Genomic DNA, 16,929 nt, shown 5'->3' with positions numbered 1-16,929 from the left:
CATGGGAGCTTATCCTCTCAGGTGAAACACAATAAACATAAAGGTATCAAAATGTAAAGTATGGATAAGTACTCTCAAGAAAAAGTTCAACAAGGGAAAGGGACAGAAAAGGCGGAAGTGCCATTTTAAGTTCTCTGAAAAGGTGGTATTCAAGCAGAGACTGAAGTAAGGAAGTGAAACTTGCTGCCATCTTAAGAGAGTCCAGACTGAGGAAACAGCAAATGCAAAGGCCCTGAGGTAGAAGAGTTCCTCGCACACGTAGAAAGAAGTTCCCTGAGGCCAGACCAGAATGAAGGTCAGGGGTGAACAGATGAGGTGGGGAAATAGGCGAGACCAGGTCAGGTGCTGTGTCAGGAAACCATGATAAAAAGGACTTGATCTCATCATGGGAAGGGAAGCCATCAGGAGCTACATCAGAGAAGTTCCATAATTTATTTTAAAGGTCAGTCTGGCTCCTCTATGAACACTAAACTATAGGAGGCAAGAGGAAAAGCAGAGGCACCATTTAGGAGGATTCAGTAGTGCGGCTGAGAAATGCTGATGACTTGGACGGAAGTGGGCGTGGGTGTGGAATTAAGTATCAGATCCCGACCTGCCTCTGAGACTAAAGCAAAGGGGCTTGCTGAGGGCTGGGTAAGTACTGCAAGAGAGAGACAAGTCAGGAATGACTCCGAGGCTGCTGGCTTGAGTAACTGGATGCATTGCTGACAGATGCCAGGAACCCAGGTGGAAGAGGAACAGGTTGGGGGAAGGATGCGGAGGAATTAAGATCTGGGACAGGCGGTGAGATACCAACAGAAAACAGATGGCACGTTCACACTGCTGGGTGTTCAATAACTATCGTGAGATGGATGCTGGATGCTGGAGACACAGTAGTGAGGAGGACAGTCCCTGGCTGCCCTGGTGAGAGCTTAAAGATGCCTGGGCCTGTGAGGTGAGGAAGCTGCCAACTCAGCGTGGTAGGCAGTGGATCCGGGGAAGGCAACCAAAGAGGCCCTTAGCTTAGATTGGCAGGGGGGGGGGGGGGGGGTGCAGGGAGGGTGGGAATTTCCAGGTGAGAATTCCTACCAGGGAAAAAAAACAAAATCAAAAAAGCATAAAGGATGGTACCAAAGCCCAAGGTAGCCAGGCTCATCTGGGGGAAGCACGGAGAGCTGAAGCACAGAGAGCAAAGTGAGAAATAAAGCTCAAGGGCCAGACAGGACCAGCTCCAGAGGGGCCCTGATGCCTCGCTTCCCCAGGCTGCTCTGTGACTCCTCCCTTCCTCTTCTCCTTCTAGTGTCCATCAAATGTCACCTCCTCAGAGAGGCCTACTCTGATTAACCTGTACCCCACGGCACCCCAGCACTCCATAGCTCCTCCCTGGCAGTATCTTTTCCCCAGGGCACCAGGAGCACCTGACCTGGTATGTGTTTCGGCTGTTCCCCCGGCCAGAGCGGGAGCCCCTGAGGGCGGGCAAGCTCATCCTGCATGGGTCCTGCCCAGGCCTGCTCAACCCACACACCTAGGGGCACCATTCCTTCCAGCTTCCCCACCTAGGACCCCTCAACTCCCCAGAATTATGGCTCCCCCAAAGATGTCCGGACGTAGTCAATACATTATCTTACTTGGCAAAGGGGAATTGAGGTGGTTGAAAGAATTAGGGTTGCTAATCAGCTCACTTTAGGGACATTACCCCAGTAGGCCCGAAGTAATCACAAGGGTCCTTAGATGCGAAAGAGGGAGGCAGAAGTCAGAGTAATGCAATATGAGAAAGACTCAGCCAGCCATTGCTGGCTTTCAAGGTAGAAGCAGGAGGCATCTAGAAACTAGGAAAAGCAGGAAAACAGATTCTCCCTTGGAGCCTGCAGAAGTCCATGATACTTTGATTTTAGCCCATTTCAGATTTTTGACCTCCAGAGCCATAAGATAACATGTGTCGTTTTAAGGCACCAATTTCGTGGTAACTGGTTGCAGCAATGATTACACGGGCAAAGGCACAGTCCACCTCCTCATTAGTATCTGTGTTCCCAACACATGATGAACTGTGGGCAAGAATGGATCTTCCTGGATAATCCTAGTTGCACACACACACCAGGCACAGTGCCTGGTGCCATAATATCTCTACATGGCAGCTATGGGATCCTATCTACTGTGGTGGCTAGGGCTGAAGGGCCAGAAGCTTGCTCTGCCTCCAGCTGGGAGTTCTGTGGCTGCCCCAGGATTCACAGGGACTCAATTGGTTCCGAATTTGGGAGGGTGCACCTGGTGCACTGCCTCCTCCTTCAGAGATGTGAGTCCTCCAAATGTGGCCGACCCCTCAAGGGAACAGATCTGTCTGCCCTGGCGGAGGAGCTGACCCAACAGACTCATGGATCCCCTGGCAGAGGCAGGGAAGACGCTAAGGAGTGCACATGAGTGGCCAATATACACACACACAGAAGACTGATATCCAACCTGAAGATTTAGAGGGCATTTATGAGAGCAGCAATCCAGTTAAAAGGCACCTGGATGGAAGCTCATGCCAGAAGATCAAACTTTCAATAAATGTTTATAATAGCCATAAAAAAATAAGTAAAAGAGGGACATCGCCGGCCCTCAGGGAAATGCAAATGAAAACCATTACACACCAGTGAAAACCGAGTACCATTTTTAAAAGCCTTATTTCTGTTTACAAAAGCAGAGTCTACTAAATTGTGGGGGTTACAGGGAGCCGAGGAAGAGAAAAGGCTTCCTCAGAGAACCAGAAAATAGAGCAATAAAATAGTACCAATCATTTAAATAACCACAATAAGATTTATATACACAATGGAGTACTACATGGCAATGAGAAAGAATGAAACATGGCCTTTTGTAGCAACGTGGATGGAACTGGAGAGTGTGATGCTAAGTGAAAAAAGCCATACAGGGAAAGACAGATACCATATGTTTTCACTCTTATGTGGATCCTGAGAAACTCAACAGAAACCCATGGAGGAGGGGAAGGAAAAAAAAAAAAAAAGAGATTAGAGAGGGAGGGAGCCAAAACATAAGAGACTCTTAAAAACTGAGAACAAACTGAGGGTTGATGGGGGGTAGGAGGGAGGGGAGGGTGGGTGACGGGTATTGAGGAGGGCACCTGTTGGGATGAGCACTGGGTGTTGTATGGAAACCAATTAGACAATAAATTTCATAGAAAGAAATAAATAAAGAAAGAAAGAAAGGAAGGAAGGAAGGAAGGAAGGAAGGAAGGAAGGAAGGAAGGAGAAAAGGAAAAAAAAAAAATAACCACAATAAAATTCCCTCATCATTCCGTGCAGTCCTATGTAATTCACTCTTGCTCCCCTGGACCTTGGATTAGCAGTCTGCTTTCATGAAGCTGTCTTAGAGCTTCTGGAATGGAAAGAGTCCTGGAATTCCTGACTTGGTCCACTGGGACAGTCTTGAGAGTTGCTCAAGTGACATCAGCTCAGAAGCCTGCACCCAAGGGTCTATTCTTTAAAGGCTAGAAGGTTTGGAGTACCTGGTACAGTCATATATCCTGAGGCTGTAGACTGCCCTTTGTCACTGAAAACACAAACTGCAGCCTGCCCCTTAGAGCAGAACCTTCAGGGAAGCATCAAACGACATCTGTGAGGTGGCAAAGACGGCTCGGTTGTGCCTACTTTCTTACTCTCACCAATATCATCAGAATGGAGGAGAGTAGACATCTCTATCTGGGTACAGCACAGAACTCGTTCCTGAGACTTTAGATGGGTGCTTCCCCTGAGGGAAAAAACATATGGGCAGTGAGGGCACTGACCAATCTCCAGGGACTTCCCACAAAACACAAACACACACATTTTCTAAAATACTTACATTAACATCGCATCCATGTAAGCTTCACTTCAGGAAGGCGGAACGGGTCTTCTGATCTGACAACCCCTCTTGTGCGCATCTTACAACAGTAACACATCACACAAACCTCATTATTTCCAGCAGCTCTCTTTTAATAAGGAGCAAAAACAAATCTTTTGTGATTCTCCGGGATTCCTCTGGGGCATCTCAAACATCACTGTAGGTTGGAAAGATATCCTGAAAGTACCCTTTCATTCCCCCCACCCCCGTATATTTATTAAATTATTTGGTGAGGCAAATCTAAAGAGTTGTCAGAAGAGATTTGGACACTTGATTAACCTATATCACAGGTGCCCGAGAAAAAAACCTTTGGTTACACATGTAATTAAGTGGTAACACTTAAAAGTAAACAGATCCAAGAGAATTAGAAGACATGTGTCCACACAAAAACTTGCACACAGTGTTCACAGCAGCATTATTCATAATAGTCAAAGAGTGGAAGCAAGTCTAATGACCATCAACAGATGGATAAACAAAATACGGTTATATCCATACAATGGGATATTAATTGCCCGTAAAATGCAACGAAGTACTGATATGTGCTACAATATGGATGAACCTTGAAAACATTAAGTAAAAGAGGCCAGACAAAAAAGGCCACATATTGTGTGACTCCATGTATATTATATGTTCATGACAGGCAAATCCATTGAGACCAGAGGTAGATTAATGGTGGCCTAGGCGGGGGGTTGGAGGGGCAGGGGTGAGAGGTAAGGGGGAGTAACTGCTTAAATCAGGAATTGGAGATTCTTTAGGGCCTTAACAATTAGGAATTAGGAATTCTACCTGGAATTAGGCAGAATTAGATGGTGGGGATGGTTGCACAGCTTAATAATAAAAACCACTAACCAATACTCTTTTCAAAGGTGAATAATATCTTAGTTTTCTTTAAAAAAAAAAAGGCCTGTGCAAGATATGGATTGTAAAATAAATAAGCAAAATAAACAGGAAAGTATAGATATGGCATGTTCATAAGTGATGAGTTTTGTTCTTTGTGTTTTAAAATCACCTATTCTAGGACATGACAAATTCAACATAAGGCACCAAAAAGTGTCCTGGTAAGACACAGAATCTCTGCTATCTAGAATAACCCTCCATATTGCAGGCAATTATCAGTAAATCAAGGAGGCAAGCCCATCAAACCTGAGCAAACTTTGCTAAAATACAATATATTTCATAGTTTCTTTTCCGATGAAGGTATTTTTAAAATAATATAAATGAAATTCACTTTCCAAACTTTATCCTCCATAGTGCCCTTTTTCACATTCTGGAACAAACTGACACTTTACTACATGTTAGGAGTCTGCAGGATCAAAACTATTTTCATAATAATGTTAAAATATTATTTATGTTAATTTGCAATGTGTTCACCATTGCTATTGCAAATGAATCTATAAATATTTAATACAAACGTTTGTCTCAATGTCTAATGTGGCAAGAATTGATAGTTTTAACCCACATAAACAAAAACTCTTTGGGTAATCCCAATAGGTTTTAAGCATGGAGAGGGGAAGATCGCATCTTAGAACATAGGGTTGAATGAAAAACAAAAAAAAAGACTAAGAAATGGCATAACAATACCATCTATGTGAATTAAAAGAGCTTATACACAAGATAGCAATGATGTTTTGTTAGAGCATTCAAAAAAAGAAAAGACCAAAGACACCCATTGAGCATTCCAGAAGGACAGCATCCTGGGAGAGGGAGGAATGACCATGGGAAATTTCACCCAAAGGAATTAAAACACCAAGAGAAGGACCTTGCACAGACCACAGATAATGATCTGCCAAGAACTGAGGAGGGCTCCCACACCCCCCACCCAAAGGAAAACACCTGTGGGCTCTCCCACCCAGCTGCAGCTGCCCAGGACAGAGTGGACACCACAGAGAGACAGACCCTCTCACAGGCTCCCGGCACCATCTCCCTTCCTGGAGATGCCTCACCTGGAGGATTTTCTCCAGCAAATCCAGGCGTGGTAAAGGAACAAAGGAGCACGGGTGGCCTAGGATAGGGAAGGCCAGTGGAGGTTGGTAGATCACTCAGGAGCAATGCAACCATCTTTATTATGTTCAGACCACCCACACTGACCAAATGGTTTGTTCAGTTGCAGGGATGAGGGTGGGAGGGCTGGCTACGGGAGGGAAGGTGCAGGAAGCATATGTCATCCTGTTCAGTGGGCATTTTTGACACGCATAAGCTAGAGTGCCATGGTGCCCATTTGGGGAGGTGGTGGGGGTTAGGAAAAAGGAACCCAGCAGAGACACAAAGAATCCTGACTGGAGGGCCAAAGGCTGAGAGAACAAAGTTCTTCGGGAGGCACAGAATGATCCCCAAGTTCAGGGCCACAGACATGTATGTACCAAAGAGGGCATGCTCCATCATGTGAAACCAAGGACAGAAATATCAGTGATCAACACCAAGTGAGGAGCTGGTTTCTGCCTAACCGGCGTGCTGACCGGGAGGAAACTCGCCCCTTGCCAAAGAAGCACATCCCGCTGTCATGCAGCTTGGTTATGAAGTCTGCCGTTGTTCCCACAACTATTCTTTGGAGCATTCGGTACGGGCGGTGAGTCTGCACCCACACTGGGGTCATCGAGTGAAGAACCAAAGCAGACCCATACACGCCTGCCTGGGACTCCCAGTCTGATGAGATGGCAAATAAACACTTGGCTGTTCTTGCCTCCTTGAGTCCCATACAAAATGCCTAATCTCATCCTATTCATCCCACTGATTTTAAGATGGCTCCTTCCCTCCGTCTGCACTCACTCTCCTCAACCTCAGCCTCTTCCCAACGCTAAATGAAAACACAAGGCCTCCTCCTTCCAAAAATTATGAAGAATTTCAAGACAATGACAGCAGACCATTAAACCAAGCAGAGGCTGCAAGTCCCTGAAGCCAGCCCGCCCGCCCCCATGGGACACGGAGAGAGAAACGAACTGGCAACCACTAGGGCAGGGCAGGGCAGGGCAGGACAGGCCGACAGAACCCAGTTCTGGTCAGTGGGGCAGCGGCTCGTCAGTTTGTCTTGCCATGAGGAGGGGATTGGCTCTCATCACCAATGGCTCCAATAGGACCCAGAATCTCACCAATTCCCCTTAAAAGGGATAGCTAAAATTTGTTAGAGCAGAAACTGCAAACAGAACTTAAAGGTTAAAGAAAAAGCAAGGTTTCTGAATGGTAGTTTTAAAACCCAAAGTAAAATTCTGAAGAGTTCTTCCCAATGACAAAACTAGGCTCTAAATCACAAAAGCCCAAGCAGCCCACCCTGGCTCTGGCAGCTGGGGACAGGGCCATGTGTCTCCTGGGGGTGGGGGGTTATTGTCAGCTCACAGAAAGGAAAAGCTGATGGGGTGCCAGCTGCCTCCTGGAGTCACAGCCTAGAGGTGAGAGTCTTTGTCTCACTCCAAAGGTGGCCTCTGTGACTCCTGGGAAGGGGGCTGCTGCCCACGACTCCCTTTCCAGGGTGACTTTTCTTGGCCTCTGGTTTCGGGAAAATCACTGAAGTCAGTCACACTCTTCAGAAAACAGGATATTTCATCGAAGACTAAGCAGCTGAAACCATAGCTGGCTTAAAGGGTAAGGAGATGAAGAGTCACAGGCAAAAGAAATTGGCCCAAAAAGGTGAGGAGGCTACAAAAGTTCTGGAGAGTTAACACCTGCCAGCACCCCTCCGCCAAGGAGACTGGACAGAGTCTGCGCATACACATCCCCAATTCCTCGTGCCATTTACCACGGCTCCCAGCAATACCCTCAGAATCCAATGCGCCACAAGTCAGAAAGCAGCTGAAGCCCAGGATGAGAAAATACAAAGTCAGATGATAATGTCAGATCACAATCATCCCAGGACAAAATACTGCCCACAATGGCTGGAGAGGGGCAACCCTTTCTGTTCTAAAAGGAGAGGGGGGCATCACTATGCCATAGCAGGAAGAACTGGAAAGATGTATGGCCCAAAAGCTACCAAAAAAATTGAGAAGAACATCACACAAGCCTTCAGAAGGCCACCAGCAACAAGTCAGGGCTCCGCAACACAGAGTCAGGAAGAAAGAGAGTGGTTTGAAAGAAATGCAGCCTTCCAATCCCAAGTGAGATCATGTGTCCAGTGGGCAAGAATTAGAAGAAAACATAAAGCAATGAAGGAGGCAGATGCCCCCTGAATTCAGTCAGTGCTCTCATGGAACATGAAGGCAACACCATACAGGCCCTAACGAAGGCCATGGGCAACAAGCCACATTCATGCACAGACAGCTGATCAGGAAGGACAAAGAGCAGAAGCTGCTTGAGGAGGTGAAAATGAACGAGCAGAAAATCCAAGACCTGGAGAAAAAAATTTTAAAACAGGAAAGGTCCTCTAAAATCTACGTTTGGGTTGGGGAGGCGGGGTGGGAGGGGGAGTGATGGGTATTGAGGAGGGCACCTTTTGGGATGAGCACTGGGTGTTGTATGGAAACCAATTTGACAATAAACTTCATACACTGAAAAAAAAATAAAAGATAAATAAATAAATAAATAAAATCTACGTTTGTATTGTAAACAGGAGAGCCATGAACTCTCATTCACAGCACAGGATGTTAAAAGAGCTCTTGCCACAGAGAAGAGGGGACCTGCCAATTTGAGGTACATTTTAGGACAAACACACCAAGAAAGAGAAAGAGACTTTAACAAACAGTGTCCCTCAAAACAGCTCCAAGAAATAAGCAGTCACCAGAAACTTCCTGGAAGGTGCCCTCAATGACCAGAGAGCTCCTCTGGCCCAGCCCCCAAAACAGGTGAGACCTGGCTCCCAGCACCAATAATAAGCCGACCCGTGGGGTCTTTCTCTTCTTCCCAAAGGAGCCCAGCCTGGACTTGGAAGCCACAACACCAATTCCTAGGGGTCATGTGGGCCCTCAATTTCATGGCATGCCTCCTAGCAGGCACAACTGTGGTCCCACCAATGAAGACAAGAAATCCTTCTCCTCTACAGAGCTGGATGTCACAGGCCACCTGTCGTTTCCACAATTTCCATGATTTCTAAGACTAAGATGCCCAGCCCACTGGAGAGACCACCATCCCACCCAGAAGGACCTCCTGTCCTTCTACCTTTGGTTCTTCTTAGACAGTAGCTACTGAGAAAACACAATCCACACTTTCCCCAAGTTAAGAACTTCCTTTTGCCCAAAAGGGTACATGCAGACAACAATCTGAGGTTTGGGGTTTTAAAAATCTGTGTGACCACTATAAAGACCACTGCTCAACCTGTTTCTTCCCAGCACCAACAATGAGCCAAACTGTAAGATCCTCCTTGTCCCTCCCGGGAGCGGCTTAGCCTAGACTAGGGTCAAGGCCTGCTGAGCACACCCCCACACCTTGTTCTGGACTCATCTGGGGCCTCAGCTCCTGACTCCCTATCTGTGCTGTGCCCAAACCCTTCACTTCCGCAGGGAAGCACAGGAAAACCACTGTGTCTGTCTGTGTCCTAAAGGAACCAGCTCAATGGCCGTGAAGAGGGCCAATCCTGGGCTGACCCAGTCAGCACCGCCCCCTCCCACCAAGCCTCCTGGCTCTTCCAAATAAGAATGACGAGATTGTGGCCCCACTGTGTGGATACTGGACACCCTCCAGCACCAGCTCTACTGTCCACACAGCAAATGGGAGGACTCCACACTGTTAAGACAATTTGCACCACAATCTTTGGTGCAGTTCGCCCGGCTTGAAGAGACTCCTTCTCAGAGGGGCCACCTGCAACTAACGTCAGACCTGATACCCCAGCCCCATGGTTGCCATGCCCATCTAGGAAATGGAATCTCCCACAGCTATGAGGACCCGCAGCATCATCTGGTCTACACAATGCAGCATCCTAGTGCATGATTGAGAAATCCCAGGATAAGAGCCACATTGGCCCTGCAGAGGGCTGGCTCAATGTTTTTAAAGCATCTAGCATCATTGCTGTGGTTCACAACACTTACCCAACCCTAGACATCTCTGTGTGTCACCTTTGTCATGGCACCACCATGGTGGTGTCACCAGGTGCTAGCTGGAATCCTTATCGTTGAGCTCACAGGACCAGCTGTGCAGACGACGGTCCAGGTCCACACAAATGCCAAGGGGACTCAAATGGCCACACTCAGTGCTATAGACATGCACCTCCAAGAGCCAGATTCTGTGTGGATTCTTATACTTGGGTTAAGTGACAAGATCCCCAAACCCCACCGGGCAGAGGAGAGACTCAGGCAAAAAGCAGCCCCTGGTCCCCTTTGTCAGAGTCAATCCATCACCCAAGCTTGCTGCAACCACAGCATTTCCAAACCTTGCTTCTGCTGTCTACTACCAGGCATCACAGTACCAACGATAAGATACCATTGGGCTGGCAAACCCACAATGGAAGAACTGCCCAAAAGCAAGCTCCATGAGCATTCAGAAAAAAAAAAAAAAAAAAAAAAAAGCTGCCAAAGTCTGGAGGAACATTCTTCACTCCTGGGCAGTGACACAAGAATTCCTGGGGAGATGTTAGAGCAGACATATGAGGAGTTAAGCAAGAGAAGGAGAGCTGAACCTTACTCATCTATGGAGGAGGATTTATCCTTTAAAAGTCGGGAAGTCAAAACCCTCATCATAGACCGGATGCCTCCTGCCACAAGGGCACCCGGTGTAGGGTATTCTTAGACCACCTGCTAAACACTGCGGACGTCAAATGCTTCCAATTCTTCTACCATATCTGTTTCCTGCTGGGCCTTCTCCTTAAAAACCTTCTCTGGCCTTTCGCCTGAATGAGGAACTACCAATTTGAGGTTTGTGGTTTAAAAAAAGAAAAAAATGTATTCACCACAAAAGATTACCTCAAGACCTTGTTCTCCACAGAATGAACTGTTTAACTTTCTTTATAGCCCAGGTTTTAATAGTAAATGACTGAGTGATTTATGTTGCATTTTAATGCTCTAAAAACCCTTTAAGTTTAAGTGAAAAGAAATACAATAAAAACCAAGTTCCAATCGATCCAGCTGCCCAGCCAGGTTAAGGAACCAGTCATTTATATCAAACAGGGCCAGGGTTTGGAAAGCCTGTGGTCCATCAACTTTGAAAAACCCTCTGTCAGGATGTCACTGGACCCCCCCCCCCCCCCCCCCGCCCCAGACAGCACATAGAAGTAGGCAGACACACTGAGATTCAGAAAATAACCTTGGTATATGAACTTCAGCACAGCCAGCCACTCACTGCCACTAACTGCGAGTTCATGGCATAGAAAGCTTTGCAAGGCAGAAATTCTCCCCCGGAGGCAGTCTGTCTCCCTCTCACCTCCCTGAAGACATTTAGCAACATCTGGAGACATTTTTGGTTGTCACAACCAGCCTCTCCTGGGGAAGAGCTACAGATGCTGCTGATCATTGTACAACACGCAGGACAGCCCCCAGCCCCCGCGACAAAGAGTTATCCGGACCCAAATGTCAATAGTGCTGAGCCTGAGAAATTCTGGTCAGGAATGAAGATACTTGAACCCTCCGAGGCATCCAATCTTGAGTCAGGACCCTTTGGGCATCTTAGCACGTAGACCCTGTGCTTGAGGGGGAAAGCTACTTATGCACGCAGACACAGACACAAGGTTTTGCAGCTTGGGAAGGGGTGGTTCACCAGTCCCTGGCGCCATTCAACATCCCCCTGCCCCAGTATCAGGCACCCAAAGATACTGAGGTCAGGTACTCTTCTTAGGGAGTATTCCTATTTTTTAAATCCTTCTAAGTAAAAGAAACCCTGCTCTAAAGAACCTCTAGCACGTATCGTTCCACTTAAACCTAACAGCCATCTAATCAGATAGGATCACCAAGTGACAGAGAAGGACACCGAGGTACAGAGAGGTGACACAGCCAGCGAGTGGCAGAACTGCAGGCATGGCCCAGGCTCAGGCTGCCAGCGCACACCGGGCACTCCGACACCAGTCTGGCTTTCCGCAGGGTTCACACTCCTCGGCCGCCCTCCACTCGCTGGGAGACGGTTGGCCAGCTGCCCTATCACACTGGCCTCAGCAGGGACAGCGGCTCCAGAAGACGGCATGGACGTGGACACCTGGCATAGAGCAGAGGCGGTGCCCTCCCCGTGGCCACTGAGTTTGCAGGGAGAGGGACCCTGCTCCGACTCTCCCAAGTTGAAAGTCTGGGCGGGTGTTGCCCTGGGATCAGGCAGGACAGGAAGCCACGGTCTGGGTCAGATCCTTCTCATCTCCAACCGCGCTCACCTGTGAACGTGGCCTTCCACACCAGCAGCCGATCGGTGGAGTCAGCAAGTCAGCTCCGAGACACATCACCTGTGCATCTGCAGCCACCAAAGCTGCCCACCCAGACTTCTACCAGGCCCGGCTCTGTGCTCCTCAGAGGCCCACAGCCAGCCAATATCTGGAAAATAATGAGTGACGGTGAGTCCTCGAGGTTTCCTCATTTTTCCTTCATTAAACCTTTCCTTGTTCCCCGAAAATGCCTCTGCCTTTGTTTCACAGCAAGAGGTTGCTCGGGGAGCTGCTGTTCAGGGACCTCCCCCAGCTGAGACTGTGCCCCAGGATTCATCCTCCACCCTCACTTCCTGGCGGCCACTCTTCAGTCTCCCCTCGGCTTCCTGTTGAAAACCACCCAGCATGGCACCTTCGCATCCCTGGAGGCCTGTGACAAGCAGGAAACTGCATCCAAGCAAACTGTCTTCACAGGCACATTTTTCTCAATTTGCAAATACACATCCTCAAATCTAAAACTTCTGTTTCAGAAAACAACAGCCAGCCAGCCCATTTGCTGAGTGTGTACAATACAGCCCACATCTGCACCCTGTTTGGCTCATCTCTTAAGAGGCCCCAGCTGCTTCCTTTGACTGGCTATCTCATCAACCCCCAGTAGTGCACAGGCGGCTTCTGGGAAGGGGATGGGAAATGGCCAGTTCAGGACCAATCCCCACAGCAGGAGACGGTGGCTCTTCTGGATTCTGGTCCCCTAAGGGCACTGTCTGAGGCCACAAAGCATGGATGGCCCACAGAGCAGCACTACAGCCCGGCATGATTTGGGGGGTACTCTGCATCCTGGAACAGGCTGGAAGCTATGGACCCGGCCATTTGGTGGAGAGGAAATAGGCCCAGAGAGGTGAAGTGAATGTGTCAAGACCACACAGGTACTCAGTGTGTCAAAGCGCATCCTTGGCCCCAGGGCCTTAGTGTATTTGTGAGCTGGTGGCATCAACAGAACCTTCTTACTTTTCATCCCTAGAGAACAGGCTGTGAAGACGAGGGTCTCCTTCCAGCACATTCAGCCCAGCTAAGAGGAGCCAGGCCAAGTGCACTAGTGTTAACTTGTGGGCATCCTGCCACTGGGATCAGCATTTCTGCTCCAGATGGAGAGGACTAGGGCGCCAGAAGTGGGGACCTAGGTGGGGCCAGAGCGCCCCCTGCTGTCTAAATGCTAAGCGACCCAAGCCTCGCGTCTGCCTCCCTGATTTCTTGTGCTCCCTGCCCAGGAAAGTTGAGGACTGGGTTCAGGGTACACTCCCTCCTGGGGAGTTTCTCATTTCAGTCTAGACAACCCGGGGGAGTCCCCAGGCTCCCTGGTAGCGGAGTCATGCCCACCATGCTTTTCTGTTTCCCCCTTGCTGCACCCCTGAATGTGTCCAGTCAGCATCACATATTGAGGGCTTTCTGCGGCCCAGCCACTGGGTCTGGTACTTTAAGAACCAGAAATGACAAGCCACTGTTCCAGAAACCCCACCACCACCCCTGTGGAGTCTCTGGAATGAGGCAGATAACCAAGGAAAACAGTGAAGCAAAGATCTGACAGAGGTTGAGAGCCAAGGGATGAAGAACCGACCAAGTACCAAGGAAACGGGTCAGAGGGGCTCTAATGGCAGATGTGGTGAGTCTAAAGAGGAAACAAAAGCAGACAGACATGGAGAGAGGGGAAAGGCATTTCTGGGGGCAGGAACAGACACAGCCAACGCTCCTCCTCACTTGTCCCAACTGCTTCCCCTTCCTCCCGCTCTTCCTCCTAACTCACCATGGGTCATGGAGGCTGTCCACCTCAAGAATCCCCCCACCTCTCCTGACTGGCCTCTCTGGCCGGGTCCATGTCTGCCAGGATTCCTATGACCCTCCCAGCCCTTTTACCTTGGCCCTGCTGATGAACACGTGGTTTCCTGAACCCTACACAAAAGCCTGTCTGCAATCTGGACCCTGGAGAATTCGATACATGGGACAAATTTCTTACGCAGGGGATTCAGTAAAGTCTAAATCATCCTTTGCCCCTAAGAAAGGGAAATCGTCCCAGGGAAGCAGGAAAGGTGCAAAGGAGTCATGCTGAGGGAAGTTTCTCTACAAGTTAGGTGGAAGGAGCAAGTTCACTCTGCGCCCCGTGCAAGACAAGAGGAAGTGGGCAGGAAGGGATAGGATCCCCATGGAGAGACGGAGTTAAGAAGCAAAGACTTGGAGCAGGAAGACCCAGGAGAGGTCTGTGGGACATTGCAAGGAGGAAATTTCCCAGGAGGCAGCTGTAGGGTTGGAAACAGGAAAGGGACATAGTAAAAAGTGTGCTTATAAAGATTCCTAGGACAAACAGTGCCCAGTCTCTCTACAGTGGCTCTGATCAACCTGTACTCCAGGGGCGACTGGGTGACTCAGTTGGTTAAGCGTCCAGCTCTTGATTTCCACTTACGCCATAGTCTCATGGTTTGTGGGATTGAGCCCCAAGTCAGGCTCTGCACAGACAGAATGGAGCCTGCTTGGGATTCTCTCTCTCTCTCTCTCTCTCTCTCTCTCTCTCTCTCTCTCTCAAGCTAAATAAATAAACTTTAAAAAAATTTTTTTCAACCTGCCCTCCAGCTGGGAAGGGTGGGGACAGCTTGAGATCACCAGCATTTAGCAGAGCCTTGGCCCTTGAAGGCATCCTGCAAATGACCGTCTCCACGGGATGCCAGTCTTTAACCCAAGGGCCATTTAATACTCAAGGTCCAGATCAGAACAGGAAATAGAAGTCCTACTCTTGTGACCTTAAGCTTGTTACAGCACAGAATGGGAACAATAATAAAACCTCCCTCATAAGGTTACAGTGAGAATTGTCTGTGATAATACACAGTCCTACCTGGCATCTAGCGGCTGCTTGAAATCACGACGACGCCCTTCTACTTCTTAAAACCTGCTCTTCCCAGGGCTTCGGGGACTTTACACCGGTTTGGTAGCCTCTGCAGCCGCTTGACTTGCTCCCTCAATCTCCTGTTTTCCCTAATGAAATGGTAGCCTTTGTGAGTACTGTACACACGTGAAAGCACTTTACATATGCAAGCCATTTAATCCTACAATGGTGCTTTGAAAACAGGTTCTATTCCTTCCTGATTTAAAGACTAAAGGAAACTCCAGGACAGAGCTCCCACGTGCACACATCAGGGGTCCGAATGGACTGGGGTTACCGGATCAAACGCCCCTCCCCTGAGCACGCTTTCACATGGCCCCACAGTGAGACTGCCTGGGACTCTGCCTGGGCTCCTTCAGGACCCTCGAGCCACACTGTCTTCCTCCATAGCCCCTCCTCTGGCTGCTTGGGAACCCATCTCACTCTGCTTTGAGCCTCCATCTTCTCCTTTGATCAACAGACCCACATTTCCAAAGGCCAGTGAAATATATGCACATGGATATCTGTCTTCCCCTAAAACCCAACCAGCTCCAAGCTCCTGATCCTGTCCTCCAGCCTCAGCCTCAGGCACCTCCAAGAAAGCACTAGGTTCCTTCTATCCAGAAGTCTAGTTCTCGTCCAGTAGGGGCCCTAGAGAGCAGCAACCTGTCCTCAGAGGCCACTCACAGACCCTAGCACAGCAAATGTCGGACTCACCCATCTCAAACCAGTCAGCCCTCCCAGCTCCCCTCTTGTGGCTCACAGCGCCACCTTTCCTCCCATCCTCTGAGACCAAAGCTGTCCCCTGGACCCATCACTCTCCAGCAGCCTTCTCACTCCCCCAACAGTCCTTTAGCCTGGAAACTGTCTCCCAACTGCCTCTCGGATTGTTCCCTTCCCCAACATTCCAACTGACCAACCGGTCATCCGCTCATCCGCACCCCCCAACCCCCTTGAGTCTTGACCACAGTCTGGCTTCTGTCAGAATCAATTCCCAGTGTGTGTCTTACCCAGTGAATCATAAACTCCTTGGGAATAGGAACTGGCTCTACTTATTTTCCATCCCCACGAAACTGATTGCCCTGGCACACAAAACCATTAATCTATTTTAAGTAAATAAATTTGGGGATTTACTTAAATCAGAAAGTATCTGATTCAGAGGGAGCATTTGATTAAAAAATAGTCTCGGGGCACCTGGGTGGTTCAGTCAGTTAAGCATCCAGCCTCGGCTCAGGTCATGATCTCACAGCTCATGAGTTCAAGCCCCATGTCGGGCTCTGTGCTGACAGCTCAGAGCCTGGAGCCTGCTTCAGATTCTGTGTCTCCCTCTTTCTCTGCTGCTCCACAGCGCGTGAGCACAAGTGCTCTCTCTCAAAAATAAACATTAAAAAAATTTTTTTTAATTAGCCTGCAAGTTCTATATACTTCCTGACACAGAAACATGAAATTGCCCATACCCACAACCCAGGTCACCATGCCCCTTGTCATGCAGACATCACACCTACCCTGTCTTTATTGATTCATTTGTTTATTCTGTTTGAGTGCTGACTGGTCACTCAAATATTTATTGAGCAGAATGAATAAAAGAGATATTAAAGTTCACCTGATCCAGGGGACTCTACACTGGAATACTAGAAACACCCAGGGAGTTTGTTAAAAATACAACCCCTAGCCCCATTTCTAAGATTTACCAAATCAGAATCTCTGGAGGAAGACCCAAGGGCTTTCACTTTTATTCATTTGTTTTTAATTTTTCACCTTTTCTCTTAACTTTTAGACTTAGAAAATAGTTTGAAAATAAAAAGTTCCCACATACCCTTCAATGTTAACATTTACGTCACTGCTAACGCAATGATCGAGACCAGGAAATTAACATACATATGTTTAACTAATCTACAGACTTCATTCAGATTTACCAGCTGCTCACTAATATCTTTTTACGTGTTCCAGGCGCCAATCCAGGTTACCA

Source organism: Panthera onca, chromosome E2 (genome assembly GCF_046562875.1).
Source record: "Panthera onca isolate mPanOnc1 chromosome E2, mPanOnc1 haplotype 2, whole genome shotgun sequence".
In the NCBI taxonomy this organism is placed as follows: Eukaryota; Metazoa; Chordata; class Mammalia; order Carnivora; family Felidae; genus Panthera; species Panthera onca.
Note: the sequence above shows the minus strand (reverse complement) of the source record.